At 42.4% G+C, this 16,411-nt stretch overlaps 1 protein-coding gene and 1 long non-coding RNA gene across 9 annotated transcripts in view; one reads left to right on the top strand and one right to left on the bottom strand.

Annotated features, from left to right (window-relative positions):
- RARB (retinoic acid receptor beta) overlaps positions 1-16,411 on the top strand; it is a 787,370-nt gene that overhangs the window by 16,129 nt on the left and 754,830 nt on the right. The gene's annotated exons all lie outside the window — the stretch shown is intronic.
- LOC146397222 (uncharacterized) lies at positions 11,042-15,337 on the bottom strand. Its single transcript, XR_014822531.1, has 2 exons — positions 11,608-15,337; positions 11,042-11,302 (listed from the first exon to the last, which is right to left on the bottom strand). It is a non-coding gene; the product is annotated as an uncharacterized LOC146397222 (long non-coding RNA).

Here is a 16,411-nt window from a genome sequence, read left to right on the forward strand (position 1 = left end):
TTAGCAAACATTTTATAATTATAAACAGGAGTTTTCTACCTGTTAGTGATAATGGATTGCAAGAGGTTTAGAAACAATTAAAATACATAAATTTTGTTTATAAATAAGTTCATTTGAATTTATTCACAAAACAGCAGTAGACTCACAGACATAGAAAACAAACTTTTGGTTACTAAAGGGAATAGTGGGGTGAGAGTGGGAAGATGTATCAGGACTTCAGGATTAACATGTACACAATATTGTGTATTAAATAGATAAACAACAAGGACCTACTGTACAGTACAGGGAACTGTATTCAATAACTTGTGGTATCTTATAGTGGAAAAGAATCTGACAAAGAATAGGTATAGATATACTTATGTGTAACTGAATCACTTTGCTGTACACCTGAAACTGACACAACAATGTAAATTAACAATACTTTAGTTTTTAAAAATGGTTAAAATATAGGCAGTTTAGAAATTATTTGAAAGTTATTTATTGATGCATGTATTTTTGAGTTTTATATCCATTGCCTTTTATATTATTACATGGAGCTAATACATAAAATTATACATGAAAAGGCCTATTGAAAAATGGCTTTTTTGAGTTTTAATAATAGAAGACAGAAAATATATTCCTGGGCCCTTGTTTTTAATTGATGTCGTCTATTTTCATGCTCAAAGGCCTAATGGTGCATTAAGAATTCTCCATTTTTGTTGGTTCGATTTTCTATTGAGCAACATTCTGGAGAGTAATAGAATGAAGCAGGGAGAGAAAAGATTGAGAACCGCCCAAGACTGGCTACAATTATGGAAATAAGCAAATGAGGGGGAATAATTCAGGTCCTTTTCATTTTTTAGTTCTTATCAGAGATTCATTGTATTTAGATATAAAACACAGAAACTGTTCCATTATAAATTCAAAGCTATAAGCTAGATCAGCATATTAAAAACCACTTCAAAATGGAATTATTTTATCATTTTGAGTTATTTCCCTTATAGCAGGAGAAATGCCAATTGGGCTGCAAATTATAGAGGATTATCTTCTCTTCTTATAAGACTTAGTGATCTGAATATTATTTTGCCAGGCATTTGATTTGGGGGTAGAAACAATGCTCTTATGAGCACTAGCCTCCCTTGGCTAAGAATCTCATGACTATGGGATATATATATATATATATATATATGAAATCCTTTTCTATTTATATTCTTTGGCAGGCTGTTATTCATTGCTATTGTGGAGATTTTGTTAAGTAATAGTCCTCTTGAGAAATCATGGGTGCTTTTTGAGGTCACAGTTTCCCATGAGCTTAAAGAGAGGGCTGTACCTCCTCTCTCTAGTTAAGAACTCACTCTATGCCCATTTTCCTTAATACATACTTTATTTGTAAGGTTTCTGACACTTCTTTCTTCCAGGAACTTAAGAATGATACATCACTCTTTATTTTGTGAAGTAAAATTGATTAGAGGAAACAATAAACATAATTCTTTAAGCATGAAACCCAATATATTTTGAATACTTGCCTGGGCTGCCAGAGCAATGGTCATACTTTTGTTCTCTAGAGACTGCTGGGCTGGGCCAAAGGCCTTCTGATAAACAGACCTCCCAGTATTTCTTTTTATGCTGGAAGAAATTTCACCCTTGGCCTTTATTGTTATTGTTTTGCTCTGACATGACAGAAATCCATCACCTTCCAGATATTGATACCTGTTCATTGCTGTCAAGTCATTGCCAGAGGGGAAAAACCTGCTAATTCAGTGTTGGGGTTGTTTTTTAACCTCCATCTAGAGATTTAATGACAGCCATGTTTTAAAAAATTGGATTAATTGAGCAGTGCCACTGAGCAGAGAGCCGCATATTAGATTTTACCGGGATTCAAGGGCCATGTGAAAAGCAACTCCCATTTCAAAATCTGTGGACATCAATCTATTTCCAGACAAAAGTCACCCTAAATGGATGAAGGGAGAGTATGGGGGGGGGGCTGGTAAAACATCAGTTTTAGAAGATACCGAGATATCATTTCAAATCTTAGCTTTACTACTAACTATGGGGCTGCAGACGAGGTATTTCATTATTCCAAATTTACACTTTCTCACCTGGCAAAGGGGGTGTATCCTCACCTACCTGTGAGGATTTGTTGCACTTACATAGGCAAAGTATCTGGCATGTTATAGACTCATCATGTACAGTGCGTTCCACGCCCTCATTTCCTGATGGCACATGTAGGTTTGAATCAAATATACTCCCCCTACCTGCCCCCACCTCAGCAGATGCACATATCCCAGCAACTGGAAAACCAGGTAAACCTTTCACTACTCCAAGTGTGGTCTTTGGAGGACGGGTGTCAGCATCCCCTGGGAGCTGGCGAGAAATGCAGTCTTGGGCCTGACCTTGGACCTGCGGAATCAGAAGCTGCATTTTCACAAGGTCCCCTGGTGATCATGCAGCAAAGCTTGAGAAGTGCTGGCATTTCTCTCTTGACAAAGTTGATCCCTTGTGCTCTGTGTTATTGGTGTCTTTTCGCCACTCATTCAGTGATGTTGGGGGGACAGACACCTGTGCATGGGGGCTGAGGAGCATACATATCTCGAGCCCCTCCCTGTCCAGGGGACAGTCCTCGTCTTAGGTCCTGGCACGAGGAGAACCTCAATAAATGTTTACTGAGTGAGATAAAGCCACCATGGGCAGACAAGCAGACTCTTCCATCTGTTCTGCAGATGCATAGCAGCCCTCGATGGGCCTGGAGAGAGATGAATGGGCTTGAAGTCTTTGCCAGGAGGCATTGTCCCCTGCCGGGTGAGAAGAGGGCCAGGCCCACTGCTGCTTCTGCCAGGAGACCTAGGAGCTTTGGGACCTGCCAGATGTGTGCAGCCAGAACAAAGGACAGGGAACTTCCTTCTGTCTGTGTCCTGCCTGGCAAAGGCGGGTGCCTCCATGCTTTGGGAAGAGGAAGAGTTTTCTGTCAGTAATGGAGTATACTCAATGGCAGTGCCCCAGTGTCCTATGTCCCTACATCAGTGACTGACTGGCCCTTGTCTCAATATTTCCCTATTGGTTTCAGATTTTTTTTTTTTTGTCTTTTTGCCATTTCTTGGGCCACTCCCATGGCATATGGAGGTTCCCAGGCTAGGGGTCCAATCGGAGCTGTAGCTGCCAGCTTACGCCAGAGCCACAGCAACTCGGGATCCAAGCTGTGTCTGCAACCTACACCACAGCTCACGGCAATGCTTGCTCCTTAACCCACTGATCAAGGCCAAGGATTGAACCCACAACCTCATGGTTCCTAATAGGATTCGTTAACCACTGAGCCACGACGGGAACTCCCTGGTTTCAGATTTTGAAGTTGCTAGTTCACAGGCTGGCACAGGGTCTGGTTGCAGTGCAGGCCTGGGGGACTGGGGAGCTGATATTCCCGAGAGCATGATGAAGTGGTAGACGGAGCATGTTGCCTTGGGCACTGGGAGAAACAGAAAGTGGTTTGATAAATGAATTGTATTGCATGATCTTGGGGCAAATCAAATGAGTCACTTCCCTAATCCATAAAATTGTGATAAATATATTTAGGCCAAGCGTTATCAGCCTATACCCAGAGTGTATTTCAGTGAAGTTGCCCCCAGGGTCCCTGGAGCCCAGAGATCCAGAGCCTGCCTCCTCTGTGCATTAGTGTGTTAACTCCCCTCTTGCCCCAGCTCCCAAGGCCAGTCTTGCAATTTTTTTTTCCTTTTTAGGGCCGTACCGACAGTATATGGAGGTTCCCAGGCTAGGGGTGGAACTGGAGCTGTAGCTGCCAGCCTACACCGCAGCCACAGCAATGCTGGATCCCTGACCCACTGGGCGAAGCCAGGGATTGAACCTGCATCCTCATGGATACTAGTTGGATTCATTTCCGCTGTGCCACATTGTGAATTCCTGCAACCTTCTTTTTGAAACCATCCCACCTCACTTTCTGACTCTGTTCTAGTCTTAGAAATCTAGTGAACTCAGAACAACTAGCCTCTCCCTCTTCTTCAAACTCCTCCTCCATCCTTGCTATGCAATCTCTCCTGGTCTTCTCTCCAACAATCGCAATTCTCATTTACCTGGCATGGCCAATGCCAGGCGGAAGGTAGGAGGAAAGTAATCGCATGAACACCCGTGCAAGAGTAGAATATCCTCTAATCCTTGGAAGGATTTATTTTTTCTTTCTAACCCAGATGGGATCTTTATTCACCTGAACTTGCAACAATCTGAGTGATGTTTAAAGTGGCATATGACCAATCTGAGGGCAGAGGGGACATCGATCAGTGTAACAGCTGGGCAAATACCAGCTATAGTAGCAGACAAATCCCCATAATTCCATGACTTGATAAATTAAACTTTCTCTGCTATGTAAGTAATAGTGTAATATGACTTTCCTGGACTGGGAGGAGCAGGAGGGAGAAGGTGCACTCCAGGTAATCATTCAGGGACCCAGGCTGCCAAGGTCTGCCGTCTTCCACATGTGCTTTCCTGGGTTGCCTTGGGTATTGACATCCAGTTGCCAGTTGGGGCAAAGGAGAGAGAATCATGATGGGAAGTGTCAGTGGGGTGAACCTGGAGCAGGTATGCATACCTTCTGCTGTCCTTCTGTTGTCAGAAGCTGAATCATGTGACCAAGCTTCCCTGCAAAAAAGCTGCAAAATGCAGTCTCACTGGGCGCCCAGGTTTAGTCTTCATCATTGCTGCTGTCTAGGCAAGAACTGCCCTTTTCCTTCTTTCTCTTTCCCCTGCAGCTTTGCAGAGAGGTTTGACGTTCCCTCTCCCCTTGAGAAGCAGCGCTTTGCTGCAAAAGCCCTCTCCACCCACCTGAAGAACAAGAATAGAATCCTGGCATGTCTCATTTTGATGGTTGCCAACAATTAAGCCCGTCTCAATTTCCTGTATTTCAGAAGGATGTGTTGAGAATTAATAAATTTTTTAGGTGATTATCATCCCTCTGATCATTGCCTTTTGACCTGTGCTTTTACGTTTACATGGTATAGGCATATAGTTACACCTCGGTGAGAGGCAGGGTGCATTTTATTATCTTCCCCATCACGGAAGATAAAGATGTGCACAAGTTAAAAGACACATTCTGGGAGTTCCCTGGCGGCCTAGCATTTAAGGACTCAGTATGGTCACTGCTGTGGCTTGAGTCACCTCTATGGCTAGGGTTCCATTCCTGGCCCGGAAACTTATGTATGCTGCTGGCACAGCCAAAAAAAATAATAAGTAAAAAAGAAAGACACATTCTGGCCAGTGGAACAGGCTTCTGCCTGTAATGCTCTTTCTGTTGTTACAGTTTTTGAAAACTAGAATGAAAAGATGGGACAAAGATGATGGTTTAACTTTTTTTATTAGTGCGCTGGCTCTGAAATCTGTCTGCTGGATGACTTTGGACAAATTAACTAGCTACTCTGTCTCAAATTCCCTAGTCTGTAAAATGGGACTAATCATAGTAGCTACCTCCTTGGTTATTATGCAGAGTAAGTAAGATAATGGATGTGAAGTGTTTAGTACAACATCTGGAATATAATGTGGCCTTTGTAAATATTGGCTATTGCTTTTTTTTTTAATTCCAGGAAAATTGGTATCTAGTTCAGGGAATCCAAAGAAGAAATTACAGGTGTGTGACCTTACATTACTTGTGAAAGTGAGGTGAAGGTGGAGAATGTGATGGCAGCATTATCTATTTGGATATGGGAATGTACTGCTTTTGAAAAAAAATTATTATAGTTGATTTACAATGTTCTGTCAATTTCTGCTATACAGTAAAATGACCCAGTTTTACATACGTACATGGATACGCGCTCTCTCTCACACACACACACACACATACATTATTTTTCTCACGTTATCCTCCGTCGTGTTCCATCACAAGTGATTAGATATAGTTCCCTGTGCTACACAGCAGGGTTTACTTGCTCATCCAAATGCTATAGTTTGCATCTACTAACCCCAAACTCCCAGTCTATCCTGCTCCCTCCCCCTCCTCCTTGGCAACCACAGTCTGTTCCCTATAGCCATGAGTTTGTTTCTTTTCTATAGAAAGGTCCATTTGTGCCATATATTAGATTCCAGATATAAGTGATATCATATTGTATTTGTCTTTCTCTTTCTTACTTCACTTAGTATGAGAGTGTCTAGTTCCATCCACATTGCTGCAAATGGCATTATCTTATTCTTTTTTATGGCTGGGTAGTATTTCATTGTGTGTAATATACTGCTTGTTAAATTGCAAGGAATCAAAATTTTCCAGGAGCCACAGCCAGTAAATGCTGCCCCTCATTCAGAAGGTTCAGGAATTATTGCAAAGGGCAGGGATTCTGAGGACTGGCTGAAGGCACAGGGGGTGATCAGATGTTCTTTGTAGGTTGTGGGAGCTTCTTCTAGGTGGCTGCCTCCCTGAAGATCCCAGAAGATGTTGTGTCTCCTGAGCCAGTGCAAATGCTCCTCTCCTGGGGCAGTGATAGGGTTTTCTGTTTTGGTGCTGTTGAAGGGAAGGTGTTTTATCCTCTCTGGCCAATGAATGTGTAGCTGTGAGAAAATAAACTTTCTTCTTCTTTTGTGGTTAGAGTGAATGAATGGAAGGTAGATAGGTAGGAAGGAAGGAAGAAAGAAACAAAGGGACAAAGAAAGAAAGAGAAGGGCATCATAGCCTGGTTCCGAGGAGATAACACAGTTGTAGTTATGGGCAGGATGCATATTTGCCAGCCTCTTAATGGTCCCTTCATCAGTGCTCCTCAGACTTTACTAACCAAGTGAAAAACCCTAAGGGATCTTGGTAAAATACAGATCTTGACTCAGCAGTTCTGGCTGGGGCCTGAGATCCTGCATTTCTAACATGCTGCCATGTGATTTGGATACTGCTGCTCAGGGGCCCACAGGTTGAGTAGCAAAACACTACATTGCTTCTTATTGCAGTTTGGTTTTGTTTTTTGGAGAGAAGGATGGGGAATTAAGGCAGCCATTTGTCTCTGAGTGGAGGAGCTGGGACCTTTAAACAGTGGTTCACTGAGGGTGATCACAGCGGTCAGCATCTGCATCACTGGGAATGGGCACCTGCCCCAGACTGCCTGGGTCAGGGAGTTGGAGGGTGGGCCCTGGCCATCTGGGTTTACAAGCCCTGTAGGTGATTCTGACAGAGCTGAAGTCTGAGAACCATTGCTGGACTGGCTTTGAAAATTCTGGAGATGATGTAACCAGTACTGTGGAATGGCTCTAGCTCCTGCAGCATGTCTCCTGGTCTCTTTATGCTAAGTTTCACACTGGATTCCTTGGGCTTTTATGTCCTGGTATGAAAGGATTGGGCGTGGGGGAAGATGATTCTTCCAAAGTGTAGCTTTTGCTGTGACTCCTTCCACCTTTGTTCTGCTTTCCTTATGTGGGTACCTCACAAAACCAAATGTGTCTCCAAAATAAGGCCTGGGAAACTGTTCCAGGGTGCAGTGATTCCTCAGTGCCCATGAGTCTCAGAACTTCCTGCTGAGAACTTTGTTTGGGGTTGGGGTTTTTGGATAAATAGGGTGACTAGTTGTCCAGGTTTGCCTGAGCCTGAGAGATTTTCCATAGCACAGAACCTACAGTGCTTACACCAGGCCCTGGACAGTTGGACTTCCCATTTTTTTTTTTTTTTGTCTTTTTGTTGTTATTGTTGTTGTTGTTGCTATTTCTTGGGCCGCTGCCACGGCATATGGAGGTTCCCAGGCTAGGGGTCGAATCGGAGCTGTAGCCACCGGCCTACGCCAGAGCCACAGCAACGCGGGATCCGAGCCGCGTCTGCAACCTACACCACAGCTCACGGCAACACCGGATCGCTAACCCACTGAGCTAGGGCAGGGACCGAACCCGCAACCTCATGGTTCCTAGTCGGATTCGTTAACCACTGCGCCACGACGGGAACTCCTGGACTTCCCATTTTTAGGCTATTTGTGGTCCAGCTGGAAAGTGTGAATCACCTGGAGATCTTGTTAAAATTTGAGCTCTGAGTTAGTGCTCCTGGGTTGGAGCAGGAGAGTCTGCTTTTCCACCAAGCCCCCAGGTGACATCCCTGTTGCTGATCTGTGGACCACACTTGGTAAGCAAGACAGTATGTCACCCTTGGGATACAGAGCTGGCCTATGTGCAGATAAATCAAGCTGCCCCATGACTACCTACACTGCAGGTAGGCTGCTTGGCCCTAAAAAATTCAGAGAGAATTTCAGGGACATCTCTATAGCTTTAGGATTGTGGGTTTTGCCTACAAATATAGAATATCAACAGATCACTACACTTCTGGGTTGTAGGTCTTTAACCCATCATATCCAAATGCTCTTTTTACAAAATTATTCTTTATAAGGGCAGGTGGCCGCTGTTGACCCCTGAAGAGAATATCCTCATGCCTATTGATTTCTTGGTTTATGTTTGAGTACAACTTAACTCTTTTCCATGTTTGGGCTGAGCATCTGCATATGACCTGGGATGGTATATCTGTCATTTTTGGTCTTATCTCTACTTCACAAATGGTATCTTTGTCCTTGGGTTTACAGCTGTGGTTGACCACAGGGTCTTTTGCTTTTTGCAGTGTTTCTGCTTTTCAGCATAATGAGTTTGCTTTATCTGTATCTTCTTTACTAATTGCAACCCAGCAGCACATTCTATAGCCCATCTGTTTCCATGATTGATTGTCTTTTACTTCAGGGTGTCCTAGAGAGTTACTTAAAAAAAAAAAATCAGGCTTCAGTGTGACCTTTAAAATCATCATAAATTGTGTTTACAACCCAAAGCACAAGAAATAATTTATCTTATGTTGAGTATGTGATTTCTCCTTACTCCACACTCTGGATAGGCATGCAGTGCACTTTATTGCCTTGCGATGCCTACTTTGTTCAGCTTACACCCCCCACTGTCAGTCTCCCTGGCTACGTGACTGTGCCTTACCTGTTTGTGGACAGAGAGAGAGTGGTTATGTCTATGGCAGAGCTTAGCAATCACTCTCAGCAAGCTGCTGGTTGTGGGAGTTTCTGATAATGTATGACATTGTCTTGACATATAGTTAATTCTCCTTATTTGCAGTAGTTATTGTCTATAAAGACACCTCAAATCTTGAGTTGGCAAATACTGAGCATTTGCTCCTAGGGGTTATGCAGGCTTGGGTTCCTGGTCTTACAGCCACAAACTTTTTGTCAACTGATCAATGTTTAACCTTGTGTTATGCGTGTTTCTGTTTAAAGACCTCTTATTTAATATACATTGTTGACTCATTAACATGGGCCATGGGACCAACAGCACTGCCCTTGGTGCCTAAATGAGCTTACCCCACACGTGTTTCCTCTGTAAGGCGCAGGGCCGCCTTCTTGCATGTTGGGCCACTAGATAGCACCTTGGGAGCCATCTTAAACAGTGACATCAACAAAAAGCACACAAAAACAAATGTGAAAATTGTGGCGCTGAAAGAACCACAAATAGGACGTTTATTTACCATATGAAAGGCAAAACAAGAAGGCAGAGTGCCTTCAGCTGCCACCGATGTAGTCATAAGATGACTCAAATTTTTTATGGTTTTGGGCATACTCATATTCAGTGCCTTAAGTATTGATTTGGGGGTTACACATAAATTTCAGTTTATTTTATGAATTCACAAACATGGACTCTGTTAATAATGAAGATTGTCTCACATTGTTATTACAGTACTCTTGATCACTGGCTCTGCTTAGTCTATGAAAGAAGCATTCATTGACTCTACTGTTACATAAAGGGGTAAAGGCATTTGTTTCAGCCATTGCACAACTGCTGGAAGCATGATGGTAGAGGTCTTCTTTTTATGTGAGAGAAGACACATCATCACCTTGGCCACACTGTCTCGTATACCCGTCTCCAGAGCCCTCACTGCTGAACAAACATGGTAGAAGGCTTTTATTGGGTACCATGTACAAGGCACTTAGGCCAGTGCATGAATTGCTATGTCTCAAGGATCTGGCAGTCTCCTTGAGAAAGCAGGCTCAACTACTACATGCTAAACAATAAGTGCTTAAGGGATAGTACAGACAATAGGTGTTAGAGAATTTCAAACCCACTAAATATTAACTAGTTTTTCTTTCCTATTAAATTCTACATCTGACTTTTTTACCATGATGTCCCAGTGCCTAGGGTATAATGGAAGCTCAAAAAGTATTTTTGAATGAACATGGAAGTATTTGAGCTGGCATCTCAAGTCCTTATTGAGATCAGTTTTTCAAACTCTAATAAATTTCCATAGGATATTTATCAATTGGAATAATGCCTTGGCATATTCCCCACCCCGTGATATTTTATTATGAAAAATTTTCAAATATACATACAGGTTAAAAGATTTTTACAGTGAGTAGCCATATATCCAACATCCATATCCTGCAGTTAACATTTTATCATCCTTCGTGGCTCAGCAGTTAACGAGCCCAACTAGAATCCATGAGGATGTGGGTTCGATCCTTGGCCCCTCTCAGCGTGTTAAGGATCCGGTGTTCCTGTGAGCTGTGGTGTAGGTCGCAGACATGGCTCAGATCCCTCACTGCTGTGACTGCAGTGTAGTCCAGCAGCTGTAGCTCCGATTCCACCCTTAGCCTGGGAACCTCCATATGCCATGGGTAAAGCCCTAAAAAAAATAGCAAAAAAAAAAAAAGTTTACCATCCTTGATTTTTCACAAACCCATCTGTCTGTCAACCCATGTGTCCCATTACCCATTCATCAATCTATCTTATTGTATTATGCATTTCAAAGTGAATTGAAGACAGTATATTTCCCCTTCAATACTTCAGTACGCATAACATTAACTAGAGTTCTGTTTTTCACATGAAATTTTAAATTTGTTTTCATAACAATTTTTTTTATCTGTGAACTTATAGGGTTAAGCTAGAATATACCTACTACCCTTTCAGGTGACGTTTCTGTGGTTTTGTGAGTACTTAATGGCTGGCTTAGTTTAGAAGGTTTAAAGTGTGGTAAAAGCTAACAATATCCCCTAAGTTTTGAATGGTGGACCAGGAAAGTGTTATTGGATACAACTTCATCCATTATTTTATGTAGTTTCTAGGGGTGTGTTCCTGCTACCACAGTAAAGTTGAATAGTTCAGGGAGAGAATGGCTTGCATAGCCCCAAATGCTTATTATCTGGACATTTACAGAATAAATCTACTGATCCCTGCTGTAAAAATATAAGAACTATTGTGCAGACTGAAAATTAGAAGCATGATAACTCAAAAAAAAAAAAAATGGCAGAGTTGGAGGAGCCGCCAATGTAAGTTCTAGAGGATTCAGATGTAAGTGTACCTTTACCAATATTCATCTCTCTAGATATGCTTTTTTCTTTTTTTTTTTTTTTTTTTTTTTTGTCTTTTGTCTTTTTTGTTGTTGTTGTTGTTGTTGTTATTGTTGCTATTTCTTGGGCCGCTCTCGCGGCATATGAGGTTCCCAGGCTAGGGGTTGAATCAGAGCTGTAGCCACCGGCCTACGCCAGAGCCACAGCAACTCGGGATCCGAGCCGCGTCTGCAACCTACACCACAGCTCACGGCAACGCCGGATCGTTAACCCACTGAGCAAGGGCAGGGATCGAACCCGCAACCTCATGGTTCCTAGTCAGATTGGTTAACCACTGCGCCACGACGGGAACTCCTATTTTTTTTTTCTTTAAATGAAAAGGGGAACAACAGCAGTGCTTCAAAGTATATCAGTCAGCTTATGCTAAAGTATGCTGTAACAAATGGACCCCAAATCTTTGTAGCTTTCAACAGCAAGTCTATTTGCCTTCCATAGGTCACCTTTTGTTCTGCTCCATGTTGTCTTCTCTCTGGACTCAAACTGACAGAGCCTCCTCCATCTGGACCATTGGCCAGTCTAGTGATAGTGGAGAGAGAGAGAGGGAATGAGGAGGGAAGGAGTCACCCCACTTCTAGGGCTTCTGCTTAGAAACGACGCATATCACCATTGCTTACATTTCATTGGCCAAAGGAAGTCATATTGGCAAATTTGGGTCCCACAGGATGGGGCTGTTTAAACTCCTGCAGAGAGAGGAAGCAGATAAATGTGAACAATAGTGTGCCCTTCCTCCGGCGGGGTAGGAAGGGTCAAGAGATTTTTGTTGTTGTTTAAAAGAGAGAGACTTTAGTATGTTTGGAGGCAGAGGGAAGAAACCTATGCAGAGAGAAGGAAATGCTGTTGCATGACAAATATCTCCTGCTGTTCCTCCTACTGGGGACAGATTTTCAGCTGGGTAATGTGAGGTTCTGGTTCTGTGGGCTAGACCTGGAAGCCCATACTAGCTAAAGTTAATGATCAGCATGACATGTAGGAATCACCTGGGGAGATTGTTAAAACGCAGATTCCATTCTGTAGGTTAGGGACCGAGGCTGGAAATTCTGCGTTTCTAGCAAGTTCCCCGGGGGATGCTGATGTGGCCAGTCCATGGACATACTCTGAGTAGCAATGATCTACATCAGTAGATATCCTAAAACAAAAGAGGAAAACAAGGATTTCTTAGCAAACCACGTGGGTCAAACAAGCCAAATAACAACTCCAAAGGGAATAAAGCTATCTGTTCCGAGATGCTGGGCATTTCTAGTCACCCAAGGCAGAGAAGAACTAGGCTTTGAGACAGAAGAAGAGCCTTTTGAATGACAATGAGCAGATCAGATGGATTCAGGGTTGATGGTAGTAAAGTGGGTAGATCAAGAGTATACCTATCCAGAGAAGAGTGGGTTAAAGATTTTGAATGGAACAGTTCCCTCCCATGACTTTGGTCATTACCTGCTGCCGGAAGCCTGTTTGTAATGGCCTGTGAGCCAGAAGAGGCATCAATACTCTTCAATCCCAGACAGGACTTCAGAAATGGCAATAAATGTTTTCTGAGCACTCAGACATGAACAGCAGTTGTCAGAATTCACATCTTTAGATCATATCAAATGATTCAGTATAGTTAATAAAAACCATCCAGCAACTTCATTGCTATGAAGTATGTTTCATTTGAGTTTTGATTGTCATAAATATCTTGCTAGTTACATCCTAAATCAAAACTGCAACTATGGGATTTGACATTGGAAGAGAAAATTTCCAGGTGAAATTGTTCTCTAGAACTTCAGGATAACTTCTTCAGAAGAAAGTCTGTAGTTAGAAACAATTGAATTCATTGTTTGTTGATTCCTCTATTTAATGACGTTAACACAAGTGTCTTGTCTGTATTAGTAAGATGAAGCAATGCTTGTATTTCAAATGTCTTGACTTTTGCATGAATAACCTTTATATTCAAATGTTGTGTCACACATGTCTGGCACTGAATTCAGATCCTACCACCAGGTTGCTGGGATTTCTCAGACAACTGTTTAACTTTTATGAGCCTTATTTCTTTATTTGTAAACTATTGATAATATGCCATTGTGTTCATGATGAGTTAACAGTAATATATTTAAAGAACATTATGTAGTATAGAGTGGTCCCTTAATAAATGTTAGGCGTCCTTTTATATTTGTGGTACAAATTTGAAATCACTCTGATGCCAATATTTAGAGTGAACCAAAGATGGGCAGTGACAAGTGTTGGAGAGGATGTGGAGAAAGTGGAACCCTCATAATTGCTGGTGGGATGGTCATAGGACACAGGCACTTGGGAAAACAGTTTGGCATTTTCTTAAAATTTTAAAGATAGATTTGCCATATGACCCAGAAATTCTACTTCTAGGAATTCCCCCAAGGGAAATGAAAATATGTCCCTAGAAAGGCTTGTGCACAAATGTTCATGGCTGCATTGTTCCTGATAGCCCAAACAAAACAAATGTCCATCAACTGGTGAATGGATAAACTAATTGCAGTTATGTCTAGACAAGGAATACTGTTCGGCGATAAAAAGGAATGAAGTTCTGATATATGCTGCAGCAGGCATGAGCCTCAAAAACAGTATGTTAGGGGACAGGAAGCAGGCACAAGGACTACATGTTGTATGATTCCATTAATATGGAATTCCCATGCAAGGCAAATCTATAGATATAGCAAGGGGATTAGGAGTTGACTGGGGCTGGTGGTGGGTAACTGCAGAGGGGCTTGAGGTTTATCTTAAGGATGATGGAACGGCCTAAAATTAGAGAGTGGTGATGGCTGTGCAGGTCTGTGCATTTACCCTAAATCATTGCATTGTACACTTTTACATGTGAATTTGAAGCAAATTACCTGTAAAGCTGAGTTTATCTGCTGAGTTTATGAATCACCTCTCTATTCAAAATTTTATTCCTTTCTTATCCTGTACCCATTCCCCCTCAAGACTGAGGAGTCTCAAAGAAAAGGGGAGATTGAAATGGAGCAGGACCCTGTGGGGCTCTCCCGGGTAGAAAAGTGTTTCTACGTCCCCATTTCTTATTTGTAGGTCTTCCCTGAGTTCCAAAGGAGAGATTCAGACAGTTACTAATTAGGGAAGTGATAAAATGCACAAACAAAGGAAAAGCAGTCAAGAAACAATAGCGCAGTGATAAAGCAGACTCCTAGTTCTTCCTCAAGGGACATACGTAACAATCTGATTCATATCTGAGTTCTTCTGCAAGAACTAAGGCCCCCACCCAGGTGGCGGATGTTAATGTCAGGCTGAACAAATCATGTAGGCCCCAGATGGTGGGGCTGATGATTGGGATTCATGGAACAGAACCCTGTTACTGCCCCACCAACCAATCAGAGGAAGGTCACACATCCTGCAGCCATCTCCCTAAAATTTGCCTTTAAAAATCCTTCCCTTGGAGTTCCTGTTGTGGTGCAGTGGAAATGAATCTGACTAGTCTCCATGAGGACGTGGGTTTGATCCCTGGCCTCGCTCAGTAGGTTGAGGATCCAGCATTGCCGTGAGCTGTGGTGTAGGTCCCAGACACGGCTGGGATCTGGTGTTGCTGTGGCTGTGGTGTACACCAGCAACTGTAGCTCCTATTCAGCCCCTAGCCTGGGAACTTCCATATGCTACAGGTATAGCCCTAAAAAGCAAAAAACAAAAACAAAAAACAAAAAAAACTAAACAAACAAAAAACCCAAACAAACAAACAAAACCCACCCTTCCCTAAAAACCAGTGGGGATTTCTGGTCTTTAGAGCATGAAGCATCTGTGCTCCTTGCTCAGCTCTGCAATAAACCTTTCTCTGCTTTAGACTTGGAAATTTCTGTTTGGTCTCACTGTGCATTGGGCACATGAACATGGGTTTGACAACAAATTTCACAGAATGTAAATGATAACTCAGTTCTGGGTTTTGCTTTTTTGTTTGTTTGTTTTTTGGCTATGCTCAAGGCATGAAGTTCTCAGGCCAGGGACTGAACCTATACCACAGCAGTGTTCCAAGCCCCAGTAGGGACAATGCCATATTAAAAAACTGAATCAAGCATAAGATTAAAAAACGCACTGATCCGCCAGGGAAGTCCAGTGCTATTTCTTTCCCCTTTTTTAGGGCTGCACCCATGGCATATGGAGGTTCCCAGGCTAGGGGTCCAATCGGAGCTGTAGCCGCTGGCCTACACCACAGCCACAGCAGTGTGGGATCCGAGCCACATCTGCAACCTACACCACAACTCACAGCAATGACTGAGCGATGCCAGGGATCAAACCTGAATCCTCATGCATCCTAGTCAGATTCATTTCCGCTGTGCCACTATAAGAACTCCAAATGCTATTTTCAAAAGTATTGAACTGTGTTCATTTTTTAAGATTTTGATTATTTCCATGTAGAATCATATTGTTGTAAGAAGACAATCAATGAAATGCTTCTTCATTTTCTATAATATGCTGAATTCCTGAGCTGTCATGAATGCTTCAGCTTTCTCAATTCACTAGGCAAGCTTAACCCTGAAACTAATAGCCTGCAGGCACTGGCTGAGGATACCAACATCTAAAAACAATAGAAAGTCCAGTCCATAAATGCAAATCAATACTGGCTGATGATTCCACATGAGTGAAAAGAGATTTATAAGATGGAGTGTCTGCACTTTAGCCATTAAACTTTTGATTCACCAGTTCTTCATTAAATGCCTGTCTTAAGCAGGGCAATTGAATCTAAGGTATCAGATATGTTTGAATTATGGAGATCAATGGCTCCATGGCTGGCCGTGGGCACAGGTTAAAAGGAACTGAATTTAATAATCCCCCAGAAAATGATGTAAATGATGTAAGGAGAGGTAATGGGCAGCACCTGGAAGATACCTTAGAGGGAGAACTTCTGCCATAGACAAGGTTAAATAAATATATTCGAGAGGACACCTCAAGTCCTATGTGTTAAAATAATGGGAACCTCACTCAAGCATCAAGTGTATGTGTGTTTATGTGTGTGTGTGTGTGGGTTTGTTCATGCCTTCTCTGGCCTTACTTTTTGAAAATAGGAATTGCTTGACAAGTGCTTATTGGAACATGTAGCTCCATCATAAGTAAACAAATAGAAAACTCAGGAGCTTGCATTTGGCTGT

This window comes from Sus scrofa, chromosome 13 (genome assembly GCF_054392235.1).
Source record: "Sus scrofa isolate SSC_HxYL_T2T_F1_AM1 chromosome 13, Sscrofa_HxYL_maternal_Yorkshire_Landrace_v2.0, whole genome shotgun sequence".
Classification (NCBI taxonomy): Eukaryota; Metazoa; Chordata; class Mammalia; order Artiodactyla; family Suidae; genus Sus; species Sus scrofa.